Source organism: Bubalus kerabau, chromosome 6, assembly GCF_029407905.1.
Source record: "Bubalus kerabau isolate K-KA32 ecotype Philippines breed swamp buffalo chromosome 6, PCC_UOA_SB_1v2, whole genome shotgun sequence".
NCBI lineage: Eukaryota > Metazoa > Chordata > Mammalia > Artiodactyla > Bovidae > Bubalus > Bubalus kerabau.
In genome coordinates this window covers 34,489,683-34,516,859 of record NC_073629.1, presented here as the reverse complement: position 1 = coordinate 34,516,859, position 27,177 = coordinate 34,489,683, and the positions used below count along the sequence as shown (strand labels likewise).

At 49.1% G+C, this 27,177-nt stretch overlaps 1 protein-coding gene and 1 pseudogene across 2 annotated transcripts in view; one reads left to right on the top strand and one right to left on the bottom strand.

Moving 5' to 3' along the window:
* LOC129654995 (glutathione S-transferase Mu 1-like) overlaps positions 1 to 22,288 on the top strand; it is a 114,728-nt gene extending 92,440 nt beyond the window's left edge. The window contains exon 8 of one of the 2 annotated variants that reach the window (XR_008715700.1): positions 22,135 to 22,288. The gene's annotated coding sequence lies outside the window, so the exon portion shown is untranslated. The remainder of the gene's footprint in view (positions 1 to 22,134) is intronic. The other variant, XR_008715698.1, reaches the window with a different exon arrangement.
* On the bottom strand, positions 754 to 25,735 carry LOC129656419 (L-lactate dehydrogenase B chain-like; annotated as a pseudogene).
* Positions 25,736 to 27,177: the final 1,442 nt, after the last annotated feature.

Genomic DNA, 27,177 nt, shown 5'->3' with positions numbered 1-27,177 from the left:
TGCTTTGTGACATGGCTGAGAGCACATGCTGTGACAGCCATGCACCCAGGCCTTGGAGAACTTTCAGTCGCCAGGTGCCCAGGCTGTAGTCATAGACGCATCTCCTCCTGGTGCAGGTCCCAGAGTGTATCTGACTGGGAAGAGGAGGGGGCAGGAACAGTGACCCCTCGCTCTGTGCCTGTCTGCACTTCATGTCATCACAACCCTTCTGCCCAGCATTGTCAGGACTGTCCTGCCGTGTGACAGCTGAGGAAGTGGCAGCTCGAGCATATGAAGCCACCAGCCATGGTCACAGGTTGTCAGAGGCAGAGGTAGGATTGGAATCCAGACCTGCCCAAGCTCCCAGCCTTCATCCTTTCTTTCTCTCCTTCCATCTTGCTTTTTATTTTTTATTTTGATAGTTAATACTCCTAGAGCAAGGGCTCCTATTACAAACATTAAACCACAAGCATGGCCTTTGATTCTTTGACCCCAAATTCACACATCTAGGAAGAGAAAAAGAAAACTGTGATCCATATACATGGATGAAAACCAAAGGCTCATGGATAATCACATTGGAGTGTTTTTGTTTCTATTTTCATTTTTATGTTTTGGCCACTCCACGCAGTATGCAGGATCTTAGTTCCCTGACCCAGAATCGAATTTGTGATCTCTGCAGTGGAAGCGCAGAGTCTGAAGCATGGGGCCACCAGGGAATTCCCTCACATAGGAGTTTTAAAATTTCTACAGCTTAGAACCCAGAAGCCACAGGCCTTACAGGTCCTTCTGGATGTCCCTCAGTGTATCTGCACTTTTCTTGAGTTGAGCAGCCTTATCAGCCTTCAGCTTTTGGTTGATAACACTGCTTAACCCCTGAGCATTAAGGACACACGGACGATTGAGGAAGACTTCATTCTAAATGCCACGAATCCCCTTCACCATTGTGACACCAGATGAATCCTGGATAGATTTTTCACCATGGATTCAATGAGATCAGTCACATGTCAACCAACAGACCAGTTGGTTACCCTTTTAGCTTGGTGATTTCACAGGCACTTTCCACTACCGCCTTACATGCTGCTGCTGCTGCTGCTGCTAAGTTGCTTCAGTCGTGTCTGACTCTGTGCAACCCCATAGACAGCAGCCCACCAGGCTTCCCCATCCCTGGGATTCTCCAGGAAAGAACACTGGGGTGGGTTGCCATTTCCTTCTCCAATGTATGAAAGGAAAAGTGAAAGTGAAGTTGCTCAGTCGTGTCTGACTCTTAGTGACCCCATGGACTACAGCCTACCAGGCTCCTCCGTCCATGGAACTCTCCAGGCAAGAGTACTGGAGTGAGGTGACATTGCCTTCTCTGACCACCTTACATTCTTCCTTCCAATTTTCACTATTATTGTTCTTTCCCATTTCTGGGCTCAGTTCCCAAACAGAAATGCTGGCCACATATATTCTACTCCAAACAGCTACACTTGAGTCACCGTGTTCTCCCCAAATCCATCCATGACAGCTGCTGGAATGAATGCCAAGTTTTCAGCCATAAAATAGTGAAACCTTTGACACCCACTTTCAATCACATGGTGCTTGAGTCATCCACTTAGTTTCCAGGTAATGTATATGAGGATATCCACTGGGTTGGAAGCCTCACTTATGATGCAATTGGGACTGTACTTGATGATTGCAGGAATAATGAATTTGAAGAAAACATTCCTCCGCACCGGACTGAGATGACTCTCTCTCTCTCGCTGGTGGACTCCTGCGGTTATCCCCATAGTCACAGGGTGATCTGTTCTCTGCCACAATTTTAAGTGTCTGAAGAAAGATGTTCCCATGCTGCAGATGCATTTCCAAGCATTCACAAGGGCAAGTTCATCAGCCAGGGACTTTCCCAGAATGCTGCTTTCACATGCCTTACCTACTTGTCCAACACCCACTGCAATGATTTTATTGTTTGCGACTGTTGCCTCCTCTCCTGCAGCCATGCAATCAGTTTTCCCTTAAGAGTTGCCCTTGTTCACAGGAGAGAAAAGGCTCGGGAGACAGTTGTAATCGTTGTGCAGAGGACGACTATTGTGCAATGTTAGCCATGTGCTCAGCCTCCCTTCTTTCTGTTCATCTTGTTCATGCATTCAAGTTCCTAGGGGCAGCTAGGACTTCATTCGACGTGTGGTCTCCCTAAGGCTGTTCTCCAGAAGGCAGCACAGGAGGGCCATCACCACACACCAGTTCCACAGGTCAAAACCACGCACACAGTGCGCACCTCCTGCAGCCACTGAGCCCAGCCTTCACGGGCAGTGTGGGCTCATAATCCTCTTTTTATTTTGCTTACTTCCCACAGCCCAGACAATGGTTCTCCCTCTGTGTCAGATAGAAATAAAAATTAAAATAATTAGCTACCACGTATTACACTGAGCTGGAAATTTGATTTACATGCTTTTATTTACTCTTTAAAACCTTATAAGGACATTTACAGTTCAGGAAATTGGGTGTCAGAGTAGTTGAGTGACTTACTGTAAGTCACATAAAGCAGGTTCTTTGGCGACACCCACAGTCACCCTCCACCCTTCCTACGGCTCTGTTACTCATGAGCAGAGGTGGAATTACTGAGAAAACTCTTGATGCCTATGCTCTGGGCCCCCTTACTCATACCTACCCCTTCCAAGCCCTAGAAGTCTATTCATAGAGCCATGTGTTTTGTGAAATTTGAAAAAATAAGATGTTTTAATGTTTATTTTCCAGAGGAAAGCCTCACTCAGGTTCCACAGGTCCTGGACACCCTGTTCATGAGTGTATGCCTTAAACATCTTATGTAAAACTTTGCTTCTGCCTCTGTGTCCTTTCCCGACTTCACTTGCTCTCCTTGTCACTAGCACACCATGCACTTTATGTGTTTATCTTGTTTACTGCACATGGCAGGCACCACTCACGAAGTGTTTTGGGGTGAATGAAGGCAGCCATTGTCCTTACACAAAAGCTGGTCTGTGTAGTAAGTTGTTTTCATGTTATAGACAATTTATAAAGATGGAGGAAATGGCTTGCTCAAAGGCACCCACCAACAAGTCCAATCCCCACTCTTCTGATCTGAGCTGCCTTTGGACTTGGCCCTGTCTAGGCCATGACATCATAACTTACTTATAGACCAGACATCATTTTATTGGTGTTTCATCCTTGATTCATCTCTCTTGCAACTGTCTCCCCCTACCCTCCAAGCCCTACCAGCCACCTCCCAAATATCCATCAGACCCAATCACTTCTCCCCACAGCCCCCACCATAGACACGGTCTTCATCTACCTCCCACCGGTCTCCCTGCCCCCATGTCTTCCCCTCAGCTTCCAGAGGCTGATCCAATCAAGTCACTCTCCTGCTGGAACTATCCCATGAATTCGTATTTCTTAGAGGTCAGATTTGAAATCCTCAGCCTGACCCATGAGGCCTAAGGTGGTTTTTATTTTTTCCAGTTCCTCAAACTCACCATCTCCTTCCTGACTCAGAGCCCTTGTACATGTTCCACCCACTTTTGGTGCCTTAGCAGTCTTCCTCTCTTCCCTCTCCATCTTTCTACTTAATTTCTACTCACCCTTTTGGTCTCAAAGCAGCATCATTTCCTCAGGGCTACCTTCCTTGTCCACCCACACTGGGCGAAAGCCCTTTGAACAGTTTTCACAGCTCCCTGTATATCTCTGCAAAGAACTGATTACAACTATCATTAAATAAACAATTGTATTCTCTTGCGGGGTTTGATCTGTCCTTGTGACCCCTGCCTCCATCCTCTTCCCCAGACACGGTGTGCCTTGCTCTCTGCTCTATCTTTGCATTGTTTGTTTCATATTGGAGTGTAGTTGATGAACAATGTTGTGTTCGTTTCCTGTGTACAGCATGCATTGTTTGTTTGGCTTAAGGCAGGGGTCCCCAACCTCTGGGCTGCGGAGAGGTACCTCCTGTCAGGTCAGTGTGGCATTAGATCAGAAATAAAGTACACAATTAATATAATATGCTCGAATCATCCTGAAACCATCCCCCTCATCCCCTCTGGTCTGTGGGAAAATTGTCTTCCATGAAACTGGTGTCTGGTGCCAAAAAGTTTGGGGACTGCTGGCTTAAAGGTTAAAGGCAAGTGTTCCTCTCTCACATATACCCCTTGAGGTGAGTTTTTCTTATCAGCTGGCAACAGTGCTCCACGTGATCCTTTGGGACCCAGGTCCTTTCCTCCAGTGGCTCTGTCGTCCTAGGAGTTGTCACCTGCGTCGTGGAGGATGGATCATTGCCACATCTGGGTTGGAGTCAGCAGGAAGGGAAAGAGTTTTCTTGGTCTTGGCTTGGTTCCAGATATCTATTACTGGATAACGAACCACTCTGAAATAGTGCTATAAAATATCAACTATTTCATTATTCTCATTGATTCTGTGGGTCTGTGAGGAATGCTGGGAGTTGGGGCAGAATTCCTGGACCGTGGCTTGTGTCTGTACTCTACAATCTCATCTGGGAAGACTCAGATGGCTAGGGGTGACTCAAGTGGTAGGGGTTGAATTGTCTGGGGGTGTCTTCACTCACCTGGTGCTTGGCTAGAAGACTGGGCTCAGTGGGGCCTGTTCCAGGGTACTTACATGTGGCTTCTCTAACTTGGGGTCCTCACAGGAGTTGGACTTCTTTTACTGAGACTTGGGGCATTAAGAGCGAGTCTTCCCACAAGGTAGAAGCTGCCCAGTCTTCTATGCCATAGCCTCAACAATCACATGACTTTCCACTTTCTTCTGGGATGAAGACCACCCAGGTTCAGGCGGAGCGGTCATAGACACCTGTCACTTGGTAGTTGAGAGTCAAAGAATTTTAAAACCATTATAGCCAGAGGGGCTAATACCAGCTCCACTCACATTCCCCTGCTGAGAATGTAGTCATACGAGTGCATGCGTGCATGTGTGTGCTCAGTTATGCCTGACTCTTTGCAACCCCACAGGCTGTAGCCCACTAGGCTGCTCTGCCCATGGGATTTTCCAGGCAAGAATACTGGAGTGGGTTGCCATTTCCTTCTCCAGAGGACCTTCTTGACCCAGGGATCAAACCCACATCTCTTGCATCTCCTGCATTGGCAGGTGGATTCTTTACCAACTGAGCCACCGGGGAAGCCCATGCAGTCATATGGCCCTTTCTAAATGCATGGAGGTGGGAAATACTATCCCCAGATGGGCAGCCATGTTCAGCTTCAAGTTCATCATAGTGGAAAAGGGACAATGGATTTGGTGGACTGTTTCCTCTCTGCCACAGTCTGTTCCTCTGACCAACCAAGCATGTGTACATACCTCTTCCCACATGCAATACACATCTCTTCAGCAAAAACACCAAAATTCCAGTGATTGAATCCACTGCTGCCTGTTTATAGAACAAATCACTGATTGGATGTCTGCAGTGCCTCTGTGTTCACTCCTCCATTATGGATGGTCCACTTCTTAGCCTAGAGCCTCGACATCTGCTAGTTCTAAGTGGGAAGGCAAAATCAGCTAGTTGTGGCCTGTTGAATGGAGAGGAATCTGCATTCACCTTTATCTCAGTACTTCAATCTATTTACAGAGTGGGAACATCAATAGATGTTCATTGAAAAGAATATCAACTAAAATTAATTCCAGATGGATCAAAGATTCAAGTGTAAAAAGCCAGCCCATAAAATGCTAGGGTTCAAAGAGGGTAAGAGCAGACAGCTTACAGAAGAAAATAAACAGAAGGCCAAATGTGGATGAAAAAGCATGTTCTTGAGGATGTGGGGAGAGAGAAACTCTCACATGCAGTTTGTCGGTGTTTGAGCTGATCATTTTTAGACAGGGGGTTGGCAATATCTTTCGAGGTGTCAAATGTTCAATATTTTTTACTTAGAAACTCCACTTTTAGGTATATATTATACAGATATACAGTATTCCCACAAGTGAGCAAAACTATATGTCAAGAATGTTCCGTGTAGGCTTGTTTAGAATAGCTAAGCCTCTGGAAACCACCTAAATACCCTTGCATGGGAAACTATCAAATAAAGTAGAATCTCATGCAGCTGTTATAAAGAACACAGGAGAATGAGTAGCACTAACACAGAAAAATTCCAAGGAACAGTGATAACTGGAAATGAAAGGCATGTTGGAGAACATTATGCATAGTGTAAGCTCATGTGTATAAAGAAAGAAAACAAACTAATATATTCATTTGTATTAAAAGACACCTGGAAAGATTCATAGAAAGTTTTAACAATGGTTACTTCAAGAGGGAAGTGAGTTTTAAGGCTGGGGGAAGCAGGAGAAAGTTTACTTTTGGCTCTGTATCTTCTCTACTATATAGATTATCTTACAACATCCATGCATCATTTCTATAGGAGAATCAAATTCAGAATGGTGGGATTTCTGGTGGATCAGATGGTAAAGAGTCTGCCTGTGATACAGGAGACCTGGGTTCAATCCCTGGGTCGGGAAGATACCCTGGAGAAGGAAGTGGCTACCCACTCCAGTATTCTTGCCTGGAAAATCCCATGGGCAGAGGAGCCTGGTGGGCTACAGTCCATGGGGTTGCAGAGTTGAACATGACTGAGCCACTTCACTTCACTTCACTTTTCTAGGGAAGAAGGGAAGGGGATGGTGGAGAGGCCATAAAGGTTCTTTAGCTGTATGTAAAATGTTATGTTTCTAAAAGAGATTGAAATGGTTAAAATGGTAAATTTTGTTAGTATATTGTACCACAGCAAAAAGAGGAAAAAAATGTGACAATCTGTTATGAACTGATAAAGCTGGATACTAGGATGCTCATTATATAATCCCTCTGCTTTTTCACATTTTAAAAACATTTCACAACTTTTTTTTCTAAAAAGATTCACTCAATAAACAAGATAAAATAAAGGGAAAGAAAACCAGAAAAATGAAGCAAAAGGGACGTCTAAGCAGTAAAAGAAACAATCTCATGGTGCACACCTTTAATATAGCAGCTTGGTGAATTCAATGACAGTCTCAGCAGAGACGTGCACACTAGCATTTCCTGTTCTGAGCTCAGGATGCTGAGATGTCAGGAACACAAGAGACATGGCTGGCATTGCTCAGAAAAAGGAAATTTGCCACTGCGTTGCAGAGACTTAAAAGACCGTCACAGGCGCAGACAAGAGCTGGCGAGGACCCGGGCCGTGAGAGCTGTCTCCTCTCAACCTGCAAAGCCGCGTGGCAGCCCTGCTGTCATTTCCCAGTTGCCCCCCTCCTTGCCCCTTCGCCCACTCCTACCCTGGGGGTCTGGGCAAGCAGCGGCCTCCCCTGCAGGCTGGCACGCTCTTCCTTGCCCTTGGCCCCTGCCCACCCTGCAGGGCCTTAATCTGCTGCACCTGCAGTTCTTTGATCTTTTTTGGTTTCCTTTCTTTTGAACAAATTGACCACAGTGCCGTTCTGTGATGTTTTGAAAACCCTCTTCCTGTGAACTTGAAACGCGGGTGATAAAGAAGTAAAGGGCAGAGGGCTGCGGGTTTCACCAGGGACCTTTGTTCTGGGCACGGAAGCGATATCTCAGGTAGACAGAGGTGGGGTGAGGGTCTGGAGTCTGACCTTGAGGTTCCAAGGGCTGCCTTGGAGGGGCCTGGACATCCAGGGGCAGGTGGCTGGGTGCCCTGTGAGGTGGTGAGCTCCCTCTCCATTGCTGCCAGCGGGCTGTGTGCTCAGTCACTCAGCCGTGGCCAACTCTTTACAACTCCATGGACTGTAGGCTAAGAGTCCTAGGCTCCGAGTCCTAGGCTCCTCAGTCCATGGAATTTTCCAGGCAAGAATATTGGAGTGGGTTGCCATTGTCCCACCTAGATGACACGTGTCTAGGGTGCCTGGGAGGATTTCTTCACAAGGAGGTGGACTAGTGCTGCTAAGTTTTCCTTCTAGCTGGGCCCATGATTCTGGGCAGGGCTAGGAGGCCTGGCCCTGCTGTCTGTCCCTCCACTGACCTCAGCCATGCAGAGAGCAGACCTGGGCTGTGACAAGCCTGTTGCTGCTTCTCTCCAGAGGGGCCGAGGTGAGACACTGCCCTTCCTACAGCTCCACTGTGTGCGTGTGTGTGTGTGCGCGCGCGCGGAGAGACTGCTTCTGGGTTCCAGTCCTGGAGGGCCTCCACGAGCTGCTGAGCAAGCCTCTCATTGGTGTGGTGTTCAGATGTCCAGGGTTTCTGGGCTGGATGTCCGGGGAGTCTGGCTCCTTAGTGGCCTCGATTTTGTGTTCTCATTGCTGACTCTTGGAAACCAAGTGCTGGCAGCCAGTCAATGTACTCGGGGCTCCAAGCTGGATCCTTAAATTCATCGCTGAACTTCAAATTTGGAACAACATAAGCACACTCACTGTCCTTTTTACAGAGAAGGAAACTGAGGCCCAGGGAAGTTGAGGGGCTTGTCCAGAGTTGCTGTCTGGGAAGGGGGGGAGTTGGAATTGGGTGTCCTCTCACTTCCAGGTCTGCTCCCCAACTTCTCCACCCTGCTCTGTGGTGCCCCAGGATGCTCACTTGTGGAATCACTTTGATGGGTACCCTTCCCTTCTGCTTTGACCAGTGGGGAGCATTGCCAGCTGATGGGAGGCAGAGAGGAGAGGGAATTAAGGCACTTATTCCCACTAATGTTCCCTGTGGGGTTGCCACAGTCTGGCTGTGGCCCACAACCGAGGCCACAGAGATGCTCAAGCAGCCTTTCCATTCAAAACCATTCTGGTCACCTCCCCAGGCCAGCAGGCCTAGCAGTGGAATAGATGGCTGCCCTTGGTCCAGGTTCCTGCAATCCTTTCCTACACCCTGGTCTTACCTTTGAAAAGAATCTCTTTACTGAATGCTCCTCTAATGGTCCAACTGAAGTATGCTGCCTGTTTCCTGCTAGGATCTTCCTGATCCATACCATCCTGCCAGTTCATCAGCAAGGACCCCTGGGTCTGCTGAGTCATCACTGAGCATGGGCCCCGCCCTGAGATGGGGGCCCATGGGGGCTGGAGGTGGGCTTTCTAATTCCTACTCTTTTCTCTGCCTCTGCTCACACTTCACTCCTCCCCTAACTGCCTGCTTTGCCTCCAGCCCTCACCTGTCATTCTTCCCCTGCCTGATATCTGAGGATGTTTAAGGGATGAGAGTGAGAATTAAGCAACTTTTACCCCTACCCTGTCCAACCATGATACATCCGGGAAGTGATGCTCTGAGGTCTTGGACATCACAGACCAGTCAAAGAGACCCTGGGTCCTTGGGACAAGGTGTCTTGGAAGCCAGTGCACAGAGACAGGGTGATTTCACATTGCTGGAAGAAGCCTCTTCCCTGGGGACTCTCGTTCAGGAAAGCTCACCCACCCACTCACTCACTTGCAATGCAGAGGCACACTCCTTACCAAGCCCACCCCCGAGGGACCTGAGCGTCACTTCCTCAAGGAGACTCTCCCTAGCCCTTGGCTGAAGCTGGCTGTCCCATGATGTGTTCCCAGCACACCCCATCCCTCCTTGTTTTGTAACTTTCATCGCGCCAACATCACTTGTCCATCGTCTACATCCTCTACTGCTCCATCCTCTCCCTAAGAGCAGGCCCCGTGTCTGTGCTGCTGACCTCTCTACCCCTGGCACGGTGCAGGGCACACTGTAGGGGTTCAGCAAACTGGCGAACTGAAATGGAAAAGCAACACTACAATCCACACCGTGCAGATTACCCCTCTTGTCTCTTGGTAGAAACTGACAGAACAATGACAAGCCATGGCAGGCTGAAGAAAACATCAGCCTGAAGAGGCTGGAGGTGGGGCTCTGGTCCTGCTGTGCCTTAGAGACTCCAATCAGTCTCTGGGCTTTAGGTTCTTTAGTAAGATGAGATAATACTTACGTTAATGTTTTCTGGGACTTCATAACAAATTATTATAAACTTCACAATTCAAGACAGCACATCTTTGTTATCTACAGCGTCCATGGGTCGGGAGCTGGGTCCTTTATGAAGCTGCAGTCAAGATGCCGGACAGGGGGGCATATGTATACCTGTGGCTGATTCATGTTGATCTATGGCAGAACCCAGGGCAATACTGTAAAGCAAATATCTTGCAATAAAAAATTAAAGAAAAAAAAAGATGACAAGCAGGGCTGCATTCATATCTGGAGACTCCAGTGAGGATGGGTTCACTTCCAGGCTCACACAGGTTGTTGGCAAAATTCATCTCCTTATGGTTAAAAAACTGGAATTTTGGTGGCTATTGGCAGGGGGCTGCTCTCAGCACTTAGAGGCCACCCACAGTTCCTTGCCATAAGAACTTCTGTATAGGCCCTCCCCGGACAAGGGAGCTTATGTCTTCAGAGTCAGTGAGAGAGGAAGTCTCTGGCACCAGCCTGCTGGTGAGACTGGATCTTTGTAACATGCTGTAATCATGGAAGGGACATCCAATCCCCTTTGCCAATATTGGTTAGATATTGGCATAATGGCTATTCCATTGATTGGAAACAAATCCCAGGTCCTGCCCACACTCGAGGGAAGGGGATTACACAAGGGCATGAACATGAGGATATGGGATCACCTTAGAATCTGTCTCCTATGACACTAATCTGTCAAAATTCTTGAGTGAGTTAAATGAAAGCACAACAGCACTTCATACAGTGCCTGGCACTTAGTGAAAACTCAGAAAATGCCATAAAAGGCAGCTAGAGGCAGCTGTTTCTTCTTTGGCCAGCTTGGGAATAGCAAATGTTGATCCATTATTGGCCCCCAGGCCCTACTATGTCCATCAACTGCTTCAGCCATTTGTAAAATCTGTTTGGCTCTTGAAGGCATTTGAATTTGCCAAATGGCATTAGATAGTATGATCAATAGCTGTTCTTTTTATTGTAGCTTAAAGATCTTGGAAGATCAGTAGTGTATCTTATTAATTTTTCCAGCCTCCGGTGCTTAGCTTGTTGGGCTTAGGATGTTGAATTCAGTCTGAATGTGTCACAAGTGTTGAGCTACAGCACTCACCAGAACAATTTGGATCTGGAGCTATATAGGCCCAGAGGGCACATGGTGGTGGGTGGGAGGGAGGGAACAAGAATAGGTTGAGTAGCCGAGTCAGGGAGGACAAGGAGCCACCTGTCGGGTCCTGCTATGGGGAGACCCCAGCTCCTGTTGTCATGCGTGCCCACCTACCTCCACCCCTAGCTTCCTCCCCTTCTTAGTGTTCAACTCCCCTCCCCACCCCACCTCGCCCACTCCAAGCAGGGTCTCTTTGGGATCTGGGTGTGTTGAGCCTGCCAGTGTTAATGGGGGAAGAAAAGAGGGATTCCTTCAGAGACATGGATTATCTGGGCTGCAAAGTGCCTTAGTTAGACCCCTGGAGAGGGATCAACAGCCGTGTTCAGGATAAGGGAAGAGAACTCATGTCTATTGAGCACCTACTCCTGCCTCTGGGCTCCACGCTCTACGTATTTCATTTCCTCTGTTTTTTCAACCTTCAAGGTAGATAAACAGAAGCCCAGAGAAGGAAAGCAGCTTCCTCTTGTCACACAGCCTCTGGGAAGTAGAATTAGAACAGAACCTTGGTATCCTGGGCTGCTGGTCCAGGGTTTTCTCTCAACAGGGTTTTCTTCTCCCCACTGGGGGGACCTTGGTGTTGTAGCGCACTCCTGGCCTGGCCCAGTTCTCTCTATAGAGCCCTGGTTCCCACTTCAATTCTTCTTCCCCTCTACCTCTGCTTCCAGGACTTTCTCTGCTTGGTGTGCTCCAGACTCCTGCTGACTCAGGAGGTGGCACCTTGCTCAACCTCAGCCTGGCACTGGAGCAGCCACTCAGCCCATCCAATCCAGAATGCAGACATTTTTTCCAGCAGGGGCAGAAGCAGTTTGAGGCTCACACACCTGGGCACCTGTTGCCCAACTCGGATCTGTAGAAGACAAACCAGAGGGGTCATGTCATCATTTCTGGGCAGAGCCATGGCCCCAAGAGCTGGAGTCTCTGCAGAAGGCCCATCTGCAGAGGGTGGAAGGTGGTGGGCGAGGTCACCCGTCCTGGGGCCGGTTAGACGGGAGGTTCACCCACCCTCCTTAGTAGAAAAGTGGAGGCCAGAAGCCACAGGCAGCAGCCTGGGGGCTAGGACTGTCAGGGCCTGTGAGAGTCTGAAACACTCCTCCGTCCCTCATCTGAGTTGCTTTAGACCCCCCTCCACTTTCCCTGAAGGAGTCTGTGTGTGGGGGGTGAATTCCTTAAAGGCAGGTCTTCAGGGTAAGGAGAGAAAGACAGCTGGGTACCAATGTTACTTTTGCACTCAAAATAGGTCTGGGGAGAGCTAGGGGCAGCTGTCCGGGCTGAGAGAAGCCGGCTGTGCCCCTGCAGGGGGAGCTGCCAGGGCCTGAGCCAGGGCTGCGCTGGGAGCACTGGGAGCTGCCGTGAGGGCTCAGACAGGTTGGCGCTGCTCCTGAGCCTGGCCTGTTCCGAGAAAACACTCTAGGACCAGTCAGTGACCCAGGGAAGAACATCCTGAACCTAGTTATACTTCTTTTCAAAAGTTAGAGGAGTAGAACCTAGAAAAAGAGAAAGCACACAACATACACCACACACACACACACCTCTTCCTCACCTACCATGAAATATGGGCTTCAGACCTCTCACCTCCCTGGGCCTGCAGAATCATACGAAGCCCACCTAGTCACACACAACTGTCCACAAACACACACTGTCACACACCATGACTGTCAGCAGCACACAGCCACGTAGAGTCACATGTCACCAAAGGCGACCATGCGTTCACACACCATGACACACAAGCACATGAGAACACACACACAGTGCACAGTGAGACTTAACCGCAGGCACTGACGCTCACCCGTTCATCTGCGTGTAATCACACAACTGGATGCTGTGACATGCAGGGATTCTGAATCTGCACGGTCACACACAGACTCATACCACCTTATACAACCACAGACACACTCAGCCACACTCACAGACGGGTGAGGACACACACTCGTAGGCAACTGGGCACAACCACACACCGTCGCCGGCAATCAGAGGAATGACCTGGCAGGTCCCAAATGTGCTTAACACAAGTGGCAGGGCAGGGGGCTGGGGGCGCCTTGTTCTCGAAATGGGGGTCGGCGAGGGCCTGGCTGTGACTGAATCAGGGACAGAGGAGTCCACTCAACCCTCCAGATGGCCCATTTTCTGGTCACCCCTCAGAGCAGCAGAAACCGGGAAGGAAGTTGGTCGTCTTTGCTTCCCGTCCAGCAGAGCATTCCTGGGTCCTGATGCAGTGTCCACAGCCTCCTTCCTCCCTCCCCTCCAGTCCACTGGGCTCCTGGCAGGAAGCTCGGACCCAGGGGGACTGCGGTGAGTCAGCAGGAAAGGGCTCAGGGAATTGGGCTTGCCTTTGCTGAAGCTTTTGCGCGAGAAATGGCTGCCGTTCTTGTGAGGGGCTATCCGTTGGAGGTCACTCTTCCAGGGAAGAGAGGGTTATGGCCTCAGGACTTGGTAGCAATGGCATTTCTCAGCCAACCCTGTGTGTGAAGCAGCAGAGGTAAGGTGCCATGCTCCCTCACAGGCTGCACTCGGATATCCGTTGCCTGCCACGGGCTCTGTCTCTGCATGGTCCTCAGCTGGGCTTGGCCCACTGGCAGAGCCACCTGCTCTCCACCGTCATGGACTCATTAGTTTATTCAACCATTCATGGAGCACTGACCATGCTGAGATGCATGATCTGTGCCTTCCAATTGGGAGGGTGACCTAAAAGATGATTCCAGGTCAATGTGGGGACAGAGATGTACACAGGCTTTTGTGAAAGCTGCTGGGGCTGGCTGCTTGGAGCCCTTGACCTCCAGCCCCTGCAACGGAGACCAGGATGGCTGCGGATGGTGGTGTCCTTCCCTTCGGGTGTTCTTGACCTCTGACCTCTCCCAAACGAGGCAGGTAGCACACCAGGATGGCTCTTTCAGGAAAGGCATGAGTGTTCACAAGTGTTAATAATATGGCCCTTTTCATTTTCCTAGGAGTCAGGGAAATACTTTTTCAGATCTGAAGGACAACATTTTAAATACCACATCCAAAGGAAATTTTTGTAAAATGACTTCCTGCCTCCTGCAACTCAGAAGAGTCCCCGCAAGCATTCTCCTTGCTGTCTCAGGGTTATATCACAAACTTCCGTTTATCAGACCAGATATAGCGGTCCTTTCTTGGATTCAGAGGAGGTGGTCAAAAATACTCATGGAAGAAACAAACACACTAATGAGCTCAGATCTCTGGGTGGAAAGATTGGAAAGAGGCAGCAAAATTTCCAAAGACTTCTAGGTATGGGTATGGGGCTTAGGGGGTGGTGGATGCTGCAGGGGTCATTCTCTTGGTCCCTGAACTCTTCTCAAGAGGAGCCTGACTCTTCATGCCCTCCTTTCTTGTTCACTGTAGAGCTCAGCTGCTTCCCCTCCTCTGGGTTGGGTCTGATTGCATCCTCCCCGCCTTGTCTGAAGACTGTATCCCAGCCTCATCTCATCCCCCATTCCTGGCTGTCCCTGAGCTTAAAAACAAGCATCAACCAAGTTCCTTTTAACCCCTTCTAATCACTCCATGGAAATGAGAACAGCAGAGAAGTTATGAAAATTCTGGAATCTCATAGAGTTCTTACATTCCAATCGACTCTCCATTTGAAAAAGAGAAAATTCACTCCTGCCTTGTATGTATAATGCAATTTTTAAAACTCCAGATAGGTAAAGTACTTAAATATAAAAAAGAAACCACAGACGTCATTAAGAAAACCACGGTTGACGTTTTATTGTGTGTTATTTTAGGGGGAGTGAGACCTTTTAGGCAGAAAACCAGAAAAGCCTGATATACTGAACCACACAAAATTTGTAAAGTTCTGACAACAAAAGCTCTCTATAAAAAGTCAAAACACAAAGGACAAGCTGGGGAAAATATCTGCAACAGATTAAACAAAAGGCTTATATCCCTAATTTACAAAGAGCTTTCACAAATCAACAGCAGAAAGACAACTCAATAAAAAAATGAACAAAGGCCACGAGCAGGTAATCCATAGAAGAAGAATTATAATTAGTTAATAAATGTGTGCAAAGATGTTCACTCTACCTTATAGTTTAAAAAAAACAAATTAACTCTTTGTGTGTGTTAGTCGCTCAGTTGTGTCTGACTCTTTGTGACCCCATGGACTATAGCCTGCGAGGTTCCTCTGTCTGTGGAATTCTCCAGGCAAGAATACTGGGGGTAGCCATTTCCTTCTCCAAGGGATCTTCCTTACCCAGGGATCGAATCCACATCTCCTGCATTGCAGGCGGATTCTTTTCCACTGAGCCACCAGGGAAGACCCACTGGTATAGCCAACATTAGAAAGATGGGTAATATTTAGTATGTATGAGATGGCTAGATGGCATCACCGACTCGATGGACATGAGTTTGGTTGAACTCCGGGAATTGGTGATGGACAGGGAGGCCTGGCGTGCTGCAATTCATGGGTCGCAGAGAGTTGGACACGACTGAGCGACTGAACTGAACTGAACTGAACACTAACAAGAAGAGGGTTGATGGACCTTTTCATAGGCAGTATTGTTGGAAGGAGAAATGGGTAAAACCTTTGTGGAGGGTAATTTAGCAATGTCTATTAAAGTTTGAATACGAAGCCCTTGGTCCCAACATTTCTATTTCTAGGAATTTATCCTTACATTCCAGAGAAGGCAATGACACCCCACTCCAGTACTCTTGCCTGGAAAATCCCATGGATGGAGGAGCCTGGTAGGCTGCAGTCCATAGGGTCTCTAAGAGTCGGACACAACTCAGCGACTTCACTTTCACTTTTCACTTTGATGCATTGGGGAAGGAAATGGCAACCCACTCCAGTGTTCTTGCCTGGAGAATCCCAGGGATGGGGGAGCCTGGTAGGCTACCGTCTATGGGGTCACACAGAGTCGGACACGACTGAAGCGACTTAGCATAGCATCCTTACATTCAGGTATATGCTCACATATCAGGATGCTTATGGTGCATTTTAGGGGAAGTGGTATGAATTTGCTCCTCTTACACTGTGCTTGCGCTCTACCCCCTTGGGATTCACACCAGGGTGTGGGGTTTATACAGTTCAAAAATCCACTTGCTTTTCCCTAAGTAGGACCACTTTGAACCCATTCATCCTTATTCATGAACCCCTGTTGGTTTTCTCCTCAGTTTCTACTCTCCTGGTTCCCCTTTGCCAACATCCTAATTTTTATTAGAAAAATACCTCTGACTTTGGGAAAACCATCTGCTTCTATAACCTCAGAGGGTTAAACTCTCTGGAAACACATGACCCAGACTAGATCTGTTAGGACATTCCACCTTCCCATCACTGTGATTGGTTCAGTAGTAAGCACATGACCTAAACTGGTCCAGTCAAGATGCATCTCAGGAGTTTTACTGTACAGAGACCAGGACAGAGACATTTCCTGTGAGCAGTGTCATGAGTGAATGTGGGCCCTGAGCTAAGTTTTTTCACTATAAGGGAAAAAAATGATTCTCTGGACAAAGCTAACCTACGGAGCAGAACTGAGTCAAGAGAACCATAGGAAAACAGAACCAGAGCCTGAGGCTACTGAGAACCTCTGAATCAAACCACACCTGAATCCCACTTAGCCCCTAGGTTTCGCTGACACAGGAAGCAATACGTTCTCTCTATTGTCTAAGCCAGATGGAGAGGAGATATTTGTGTGCCTACAATGGAAGCTCCCACAAACACAGAGCCCCTTTCCTCTCTGACAATCTGGTTCTTTGTCTCTGTGATGCTCAGTCTTGGAAAACAAGGGCCGATTAATTCTTCCTAGGAGCTAGGGAAGCCCTAGATTTTTTTCACCGAAGGCTTGATTACTTTGAGGTGTGTTGGGGTGGTGTGTGAAGGAGAGCGAAAAATGCCTCCCCATCATTGGGAGCCTCCTGTAGCAATGCTGGCAAGTCAGCTATTAATCTCTCACTGAACTATCTTGCCACATTTATTTCAACTGGAAAATCAAAAACAATCCAAATGCCCACGAATAGGGTAACTACTCATGGTCCTTTGTCAGCAGCCTTTAGAAATAGGGAGGAAACACTACATGGGCTGCCATGAAAGACACCCCAAATATTTCATTTATTGGAAAAAAAAACAGATTGAAGAATAGGATGAGTAGTATAATCCCACTTTTGATTTCTAAAATTATAAGTATATGCTTCTATCTGAATAGAAAAAGTTCTAGAAAGAAGATCACTTTACACGGCAATTTTTTTTTAATCTCCAGAAGCTGGCATTCTGAAGGATTAGCATTTTCTATTTTTTTTCATGTCCTTATTGAATTCTTACGATCCTGGCATTTGGTCTATAGTTCCCTGTTTCCTTTTGTGGTAACTAGAGGCCTCAAGGGAGCTGTCATTGCCTGGGTGTGCAGTCCAACTCCCCCATTCCTCCCAGAAACTCCAAGCCTGGCCTGTTGGCAGATCTATACAAAGCACCTCCAGGATGGACAGGGCTTCAGATCAGTGCTGAGTTTTCAGTTGTTCTTACCCTGGTGTTTGGTGCCAAGGAGACAGTGATAGGGCAGCACGCCAGGGCTGAGTGGCAACCTGCTATCTGATTTGGTTGGTGGAAGACATTGGCTTGGATAATAGGCTGAATGTGTGGTGGTGGTTTAGTCACTAAGTCGTGTCTGACTCTTACAAGCCCATGGACTATAGTCTACCAGGCTCCTCTGTCCAGTGGATTCTCCAGGCAAGAGTACTGGAATGGGTTGCTGTTTCCTTTTCCAGGGGATCTTCCCAGCCCAGGGATCGATCCCGCGTCTCTTGCATTATAGGCGGTCTCCTGCATTGTAGGCAGATTCTTTACCGACTCAGTCACCAGGGAAGCCCAGTGGCTGGATGATGATCCTCCAAGATATCAGATCTTCATTCCTTGAAATTTATAAACATTACCTTATATGGAAAAAAGTTCTTAGCGGATGTAAGATTAAGTTAAAGGTTCTTAGGTGGAGGGATGCTTTTCTGGATTATTCAGGTAAGTTCTTAGTGCAATAACAAGAGAGGCAGAGGGAAATTTGACACAGATAGAAAAGGAGAAGGCAATGTGACCATGGAGGCAGATGCTGGAGTGATGCAGCCAAAAGCCAAGGAATGTCAGCAGCCATGAGAAGCTATAGGAGGCCAAGAACAGATTCTTCCTTAAAGTCTCTGGAGGGAGCATAGCCCAATGGAAACCTTGATTTGGGCCCAGTGATACTGACTTTGGACTTCTGACCTCTAGGGCTATAAGATAATAGATTTCTGTTGTTTTAAGCCACCAAGTTCATGACAGTTTGTTACAGCAGCCATAGGAAACCAACATAACTTTTGAAAGAGAAGCATAACTGTAACTGTACCAAATGCCCTTCCCTGCAGATCTGCCTGCCTCACTAGACACTGCTCAGTCTGAAAAGAGTAGGCGATTGCTTTCTCTAGACACCCTTGAGAGAGTCCCAGAAGCATCAGAAGAGCTCTGGCACTCCTGACGAGGGATTGTGGGGGGTTTGCGGAGCACCCTTGGCTCTCCACTAGGCCTTAGCTGGGGTGGGAGGCCAGAGGGGTTGCCTAGCAACCCTAGAAGCACAGCAAGGCTCCCCACTGTGCCCTGGTTTCTAGTCAGAGCCCCTACTTGTCTGTATTGTTAGAGTGCAGAGGCTATTAAAGAAATAACAAACATCAACCCTCTGCTCAAAATAACTTCCCACATTCTAAAAATGGAATTGTGCCCAGTAGTAACATTTCTCACTCCTACAATAGTAAAATTTCTCACCCCCTCGTGCTCTGTGGGTTTGTGACTGGCCCCAGAAGGAACTGCTATTAATGGCAATTTCCACCTGATGTAACCCCGTTGATGACCCACTCGCCCATGGAGGGTGACAGTCCCTTGCATCCGTTGCATAACAGGCCTTTTCCCTTCCTCCCATGGAAACTCTTCAAGGGTGTTACGGTTTTGCTTGCTTTAATATTCATAGTCTCTCTTGGGACATAAAATAATAAGTTAATAGTAATAAATCAACTGCTTTACAATGTGCCTTACAATGTGCCCGGCATTGTCTTAAGCACCTTATGAATATTAACTTATATACTTCTTGTGAGAATCCTATGTGGTAGGTACTGCATTATTGTTCTCAATTTTTTTTTTTAAATGTTCTCATTTTATAGATGGGAAACCTGAGGCATACAGAGGTTAAGAAATTGCCCAAGGCCACACAGCTATCAGGTAGCTGAGCTGAGGTTTGAGCCCAGGATGAAAGGCTCTAGGCTATGTATTCTCCCCTCCTACTGTATGTTGCTGGCTGGAGCAGCAGTGGGGAGGCTAATCTGACCAGTGACCAAGTCCTTATCTCTGTGTAAAGTGAGCTGTCTTGAGCAGGACCTAGCCTGAGACTTGGGCCTCACCAGCAGAGGAGCCATTCAGCTTTCTCATGGTTGGGGCCACAGTGGTGCATAGAGGTCAACGCCCAGCACACTCTTTCCCTTAGTGCCATCCATCTTCTCTGTCTGCTGGGGGTTTTGCCAAGGTGGTGACCTTGAGCAGAGTGGGCGAAGAGGACCAGTGCCCACACCAGTTGCATCAGTGCAGGGCCAGCCTGGCTAGTTGAGATGAACAGAACCTAGAACTTGAGTGAGGAGACTTGGTCCCCAGTCCTGGTTCTCCCAGGTTTGAGATGAGGCATTATTCTCTCTGCATCCCAGACTTCCCCTCTCTAAGCCAAGGGATTAGATGTGCTTTGACATGGGAAAGCCCCTCATAAATGCATAACTGCTCTATAAATCCAAGTTGGTTTCCTGAGTTTCCTGAGAGAGAGAGCAAACCCTAAACAGCAAAATCCAACCCTCATGTTCTGGAACTTTTGTGTTATCACCTCTCACTTAGACTCTGTTCCCTTACTAGCTAAATAGGGGTTAAAGATTACCCATCTCAGAGTTGTTGCCTGTCTTAAAGAGACAGGACACCAGGTGCTGCGAAGGATGGAGCCCCACTCCCTGGGACCCACCAGAGAGGGACTCCTATTCACTTGGATTCAGAGAGGCTGGGATCCTTGGGAGATGAAAGGAAATCAGCTAAAGGGGTCAATCACAAACTGATCAGGTCTGGCTTTTTTTTTTTTTTTTTGGCCCAGCAAAAATAGCACATAAGAAGACTTCTGAGTACCTTGGGTGGGAGACGATGGATCCCCCTCTTTAGCTCTCACCTCATAGTGCCTACATGGCTTCCCAGGTGGCTCAGTGGTAAAGAATCTGCCTGTCAATGCAGATGTGGGTTCAATCCCTGGGTCAGGAAGATCCCCCTGGAGGAGGAAATGGCAGCCCACTTCAGTATTCTATCCTTGAAAATCCCATGGACAGAGGAGCCTGGCAGGCTACAGTTCATGGGGTCACAAAGAGTTGGACATGCCTGAGCAACTGAGGCTACCTGCATGATACATGGAGCCAGTCCTCTGTACTTAGTCAGGGCTGCTTCACACACTGGGAACTGCCTGGATCCAGTAGGCTGATGAGTGGCCCTTTGAAGAATCTGGACCAGAGGCTTTGGCTGTCCTGGGGAAGCAGCACTCTCCCTGTCCCCCATCCAGGTCTTGGCAGAGCCCAAGTGGGTATGTTGTGATGGGAACTTGCCAGAGCTCCAAGTCCAGCCCTGGCAGGCCTGCTGCCTCCTGTCCTCTGTCTTGGGGGTCTCTGGATTCCTCTTTCCCCAGAGAGGGTCAGGGCAGAGGGAGGCAGTATTCCTGCTGGGCCCATAGAGGAGGCTGAGGGCTGAGTGTACCCTGGCCGGCAGCCCAGGAAGCCTGAGTATGTAATTAAAAGATTGTATCTTCTTGCATCTGTCTCCAGGAACAAGGGCTCCCAGTGTTGTCCCTGTCCTGTGACCTTCGTCTGGGCATAGACCTGCTGCCTGGCTCTGATGTGTCCCTTTAGGCTGGGTGGGCAGATCCATTTCAGCTGGTTCTGTGCACAGAGAGGACAGACTCCTCTTCTCTCCTTCAGACCACCTAATAGCTGCCCCTCAGGAGGATGGACATGCCTCCCATCCATTTGGTAAAGCCTTTGCTGTTTGTATTAATAAATCACAGCCACATCCATACTGGCAGGATATCTACACAGAGCCACCAGCTAGTCAGCAGAGAGCCAAGCCTCAGATGTAACTCTGATGGGTGTTGCACCCTGACTCCCCTGCCGGGAGGACCATGGGCCTTAAGGATGAGGAGGGTGCAGGAGAAGAATCCTCTCCCCCAGCACTAGACAATGGCTTTGAGGGACCCACATGGTCATGGAACACTTTGGCCTTTGCATGTAAGACCATAAGAGATCAAGTCATCATGATCTCGGCAGCTCCAAACCATCCCACTTGCCAGCAGGAAGGGAGGCTGGTAAATGTGCCCAGTAGGGAAAAGAGGCCAGCTTCTGGAACACCAAGGGGAGGGAAGACAGGATAGACAATGGGGGAAGGTCAAGGGCTAGGAGCCTGGGTACCAGGGCAATGGGGAGAGCCTTTAAGGGGATGAGTTGGGGGCTGCCATGTGGCCCTGTCTTTCATCTTCTCTGTAGCTGGTCAGGAGTTAGGTTTGGCATGTGCTTCTTGGGCCTGATGGCCTGGGCACAGAGGCCAAGTGGGGCCGTGAGTGGCATGTGGAGAACAGTTAGGAGGTGTCAGTCAGAGTGGGGTCCACACACTTCATGGAAGAATTCTGAGCAGCTGGGACCAAAGCGCAGCCTGCCGTCGTCTGGGCCTGGGCCGGGCCTCACCTTCGCCTCAGTGGGAGAGCCAGTTTGGCTGGACAGTTGAGCAGGCGCAGAGAGCAGATGTGGCTGGTGCGAGTGCGGCTGGGGCAGCCGCCGGTCCTGTGGATGAGTCAGTCGCCTGGGTCCCGTGCCAGCACCAATGGCTTCCTGGGATTGGGACGAGGATTCAAGGAAGGGTGGGGGTGTGAGGGGGCTGGGAGGTGGGGAAGTGCGGCAGGAGCCAGTTCGGGGAGGCTGTGGCTTGAGATGCTCCAGGCCAGCCTGGGCTCTACCTCTACTTACAGTAAGAAGGCACAGCTTCAGAAGCCCGTTTGTGCACAGAGGCTGGGCAACCCAGGTTAACCCCTTCAATGCCAACTTTGTTACGCCCTGCCCCCCTGCCCCTGGCCCAAACCTCCAGGGGTGCCTCAAAGCAGGACTGGGAGGTCAAGCCTTCATTTCCTTTCTCTCTCAGGTCAACAGAACATTGGCTTCCGGCTCTCCCAGCCTGAGAATCCTGGAGCTACTCTTCATCTTGATGCTGTGGCCAGGAGCCAGCGCCCTCCTCTACACCTGCCCTCTCTGGTAGACTCCATCTCTGCCAAGTGGCTCTGCAAAGAGGTTAAATAAGCAACCATGATCAGCTGGCTTTCCCAGAAAGGTAGCTGAAGGCCTGGGCTCCATCTGAGGAATGGATTCTAATGGTAGAATCCTGCAGTCGCTGCAGGTTGGGGCTGTCAGAGGCTCTGACACCAAGCTGGACAACAAGCTGGGGTAGCCTTCTCTTGGGGCTCCTTGGAGCTGTGTTCTGAGGGCCCCACATTGGAGGGGGCTGGCTCTCTAGAGCAGGGAGCTGGGGTGTGGGGCCTTGGCTCAAAGGAGGGAGGGCAGGAGGACCACTGGTGCCATTGTCTTTATTAAACGTGGGCCTCCAAAGGTCAGAGTGAGTCCCTGCTTCAGGCTTGGTTGCTCCCTTGGCTCCATCTGAGAGTGGGAGGGAGGCCTGATAGACCTTTCCTGGGGAGTCCCCTTTGCCTTTCTGGAAGTGGGGGACATGGACAGGGGTGAGGGAGAAGGTGGCTTTAGGGAGATTCCATGGTCAGTGGAAAAAAAAAACACCGAGATAGGAAAGATGACTGCATGAGATGTCTGTTTCCTGAGTAAAGCAAGCAGGAGTGGGTGGGGCTGAGGAGTTGCTGAGTAATGTCCTCCCGGGGGAGGGCCAGAAATGAGGAGGACATGTGACCCTTGGGTGGCTCAAGGGCCAGTGAAGTCACTTTTTCTCCTGACCTAGGCGTCTCCATTCTCTCAAGATGACTGGGTGCCCTCCTGATGCAAGCCCCTCTTAACAGACACATGATCAGACTCCCTGGACAGCCAACCTTCCTTCCTTCCCTTCTTCTCTCCCTACTTTCTTCCTTTCACCAGCAGCCACTGAGAACAAAGAGCAGGGCTTCTGTGCTGGTGGGGGGAGTGGAGGGCACACATCACAGATGGGTGATTCTCTCATGGTGGGTTAACATCAGAGCCTGCAGAAGTCCAGGGACAGAGAGATGTGGGGGCCTGCAGAGAGGGGGTGGCTCTGCTCAGTCATGATGGGAGGGCTTCACAGAGGAGGTGACATTTCCTAAAAAAAGGGTGGTGACTGGTTTCAAGGAGCAAATGGGAAAGAACCTTCTGGGCAAAGGGCAGGGGCCCACTTAGGTGAGGGTAACTAAAGGAGGCACAAGGAGGGAATGTTTGCAGGGTGATGAATGCTAGGATGTGAATAAGCAGGAGTGATTGCTTTAGGTGAGGAGGGAATCACCACCTATCACAACCTGTCATCTGGACTTGATGTCAGGTGAAGAGTGAGCAAGAATCTTGGTTTAATGTAGAATGTGAGGACCAGAATATGACAGGCCTGAGTTCCAGTCCAAGTTTTATTGCTTAGCTGCCAAGTTTGGGCTGAGCACTTAATATGCCTGAGCCTCAGTTTCATTGTACAGTTTCATCTGTACAATGGGATCACTGTGACTCTGGGGTTTCTATAAAAATCAGCTGTGACTGTGCTTTGCAAGCTGTCAATAGCTCTGCAAACTTGAGGCCTTCTTGGGGTAGCACCTCAGCAGGAGCCCATTTCTGCATTGACCTTTTGGGTTGCCATTTCCTGGGGAGTGGTCATAGATGGCTGCTCTCACCCAGGCTGGCTAGTGTTCAGGTAGAGGATGATGTTTTTTACTTTTACCATACTTTCCATGGGGTCAGTTTATTTGGGATCAGCTGCTGCCTTCCCAGAGTCTCAGGGGCCTGCTGTGAAGAGCTTGGGGGCAAAGGAACCAGAAGTCTGAATCTAGAACTGGAGGACTTTCTAGGTCTACTTCTGGTCTTTGGGTCATGAGGGCTGGGACAATGAGGCATGACAAGGCAGGGCCAGTGTAGGGTAGGGCAGGGCAGGATGCAGGACAGGGACCCTGTGGCAATGGGGCAGCAAGTGAGTGAAGCTAGGAGTGGGTTAGAGACATAGGGGAACTGTGGGGCTATGGAGGAAACAGTAGAGTGAGCAGCAGATGGAGAGACAGACAGAACTCTGTCCCTCCCTTGCCCCTCCCCCTCCCCACTCCCACCCCAGTCTCAGCATCCTCAGCTCTGGGGCTGCCTCTGGTGGGGAGGAAGGAAAGGGCCTGTTGATGCTTCTTCTTGTGGCGCCTGCCCCATGCTGTACTATGGTAGAGATTCAGTTCCCCATAAATCTGATGGGTCCCCCTCCATCAGCCTGGGCAGTAGCCCCAGTGATCTGTGACTCAGTAGTTCTTTGCCAGTGGGTGGGGCTCCAGCTGGCTACAGGGCTCAGGTCCCCCTAAGGCTGAAGCACTGCCTAAAGGCAGGTGGTCCTCAGCACCAGGACTGGCTCCGGCTCCCCCTCTAAGCCCCTCGTCTGCGCTTGTGGCCCTTGAGGTCCCTCAGTCAGCCATGCAGTAGTGCCAGGACAGGGCCGTGCCCAGTGACTCAGTCTGGCCCCATTGCACTGAGTAGGTGCCATAAATATTTGTTGAATGGAATTCTTGCCTCTGGCTGGGATTTTCCACTGCACCACATAGCTGTTCCCAGTTCTGTTGTGGGCCTAAGCCGCTTCTGTGTCTGCCTGCACACACGCCGTTCCTTTGCTTTCCTGCCATGCCCTGTCCCTCCTCAGACACCCCTTCAGATTGCTCCCTCAAACCTCCATCTCCCAGAGGTCCTCTCCTTCCCCTCCAGCCCCAGCCTCCCCTTGGCCCCATGTCTGTCTGGGAGCTCTGACAGCTGAGTGGTCTCTACTTTCTGCTCCTACATCGTTTGTCCCTCTTCCATGCATGCCCCAGTGGTTTGACTGAGGAGAACAGGCCGGGGCAGAATCTATCATGGCGTTTTGCAAGTGCCCATATGTGATAGAAGCACAGAGGGCCAGTGTCAGGCTGAGATGTGGGACAAAGACTTTGGGCTGGGGAGACAGAGATTTGGTCTGGGGAGAAAAAGTTTCCCTCATAGGCCAGGTGACCACACACCTTGGTTACCCAGGGCAGGTGTGGCTCAGGGCTGTCACCCTGGACTAATTATTTAACAGCACTATAGGTCCTTCAGCTGCCCTAAGCAGAGGGGCTGCCATGGGGCTCAGCGCATGGGAACTGAGCCCCTGTCATGCTTCCAGGGTCCAGCAGCTTCAATCCTCTTCCTTCTGAAAGACCAGGCTGAGCCTTCAGCCTCACCACCCAGGAACCATCACTCTCCTGACTGAACCAGGGTTTCCAGATGGAGGTGGGCTCGTGCGGCACACAGTACCAGGGCAGGCCGTGGGTAACTGCAGTGTGAATTGAAAGGGAGTGTGTGACAAGTGTATGAGCGTCAAAGAAGGTCAGGTAAGAAAGGAAGAGAACTTTGCAAGTCCTGAAGTTCCTATATTCACAGTAACAGGTTCTTAGTGATATGACTAAGCAGCACCGTGACAGGGAGCACATTATCACCTCCATCTCATAGATGCAGAACTGAAGCACAGACAGGTTAAATGATTTACCAGAGGTCACACAGCTAGTAAGCCAGACTTCAAACACCAGAGCCATGTTTTTATCTACTTTATTATAATGCCTCATATCTGGTGCTTAGTAACATCTACCATAGGATTTTGTGAAGGCAAAATAAGGCCAAATGTATGTTTGCTTTGTAAACTTGAGTTTTACAAGCATTAATGAACTATAGAGTATTTTTGAAATAGCTAACTATAGAGTAGAAAGAAAAAGTGTTTGCAAACTTCTCCCCAATTCATTGACTCAAAACTAACCATATGATTTCCCCCCCCTTCTTTCTCTCCTTTCCAGATGAATATTATAATTGAATTGCTCTGATGGTCAATTTTAGTCACTTGTTTTTGTGATTCATATCACAATTAAATCCAATCGACTTTTCCTCTAAAGGCTGTCTTAGCTGGGGGCTTCCCCAATGGCACAGAGATAAGGAATCTGCCTGTGATGCAGGAGCCATAAGGAGAGGTGGGTTCGCTCCCTGGGCCAAGAAGATCCCCTGGAGAAGGGAAAGGCTCCAGTATTCTTGTCTGGAGAATCCCATTGACAGAAGAGCCTAGCAGGCTACAGTCCATAGGGTTGCAGAGAGTCAGATATGACTGAAGAGACTGAGCGTGCATGCATGCACGTCTCTTAGCTGGAGCACCCCTTACCATTTTCTAGGTGTTATCCATAGCCAAGTCATCTTCACATTGAAGCTAACTTAGAACAGCAGCTCTCTAGCCAGCGTTCTGCTTCTGGCCACTCTTGTCTCATATCCATATCCATCCTTCCCGTAGCTGCCTGAATATTCAACATGGTTTTCACCATTCCCCCAAAGGGCCTACATTATAGCCAAAGAGATAAGGCAGGGCATAGAAGTAAGGCAGGAAATAGGAAGTAGGATAATGAAAAGAGAATTGGCCAGTTTTTCATTATTCACTGAGGATATAATTGCAAACCTAGAAAACGTGAGAGCATTCACTGAAAGGTAAATATTTTATGTGGCTCAAAAATAACAGTTGAGTACTTCCCTTGTGGTCCAGTGGTTAAGAATCCATCTGCCAATGCAGGGGACATGGTTTGATCCCTGGTCCCGGAAGTTTCCACTTGCTGCAGAGCAACTCAGCCTGGTGGGTCACAATTACTGAGCCCACCCTCTAGAGCCCACAAGTGACAACTACTGAGCCAGTGCGTGCCTTAGAGCCTGTGCTCCCCAACAAGAGAAGCCACCGCAATGAGAGGCCCACACACCACAACTAGAGAAAGTCCACGAGCAGCAACAAAGACCCAGAGCAGCCAAAAAAAAAATAAAGTAACAGTTGACACTTATGTAGAGCATACCCCATACCAGGCCCCCTTGTAAGTGCCTTACATGTGCTGCCTTGGAAGGGAACCAGTGTCCTTATTTTGTTGACAAGGAATCTAACTCAGGGAAGTTCAGTGGTTTGCCTCAAACCCAGGTGGTTTGGTCCCTGGGTCTGCTTTCTTGGCTACTCTGCCAT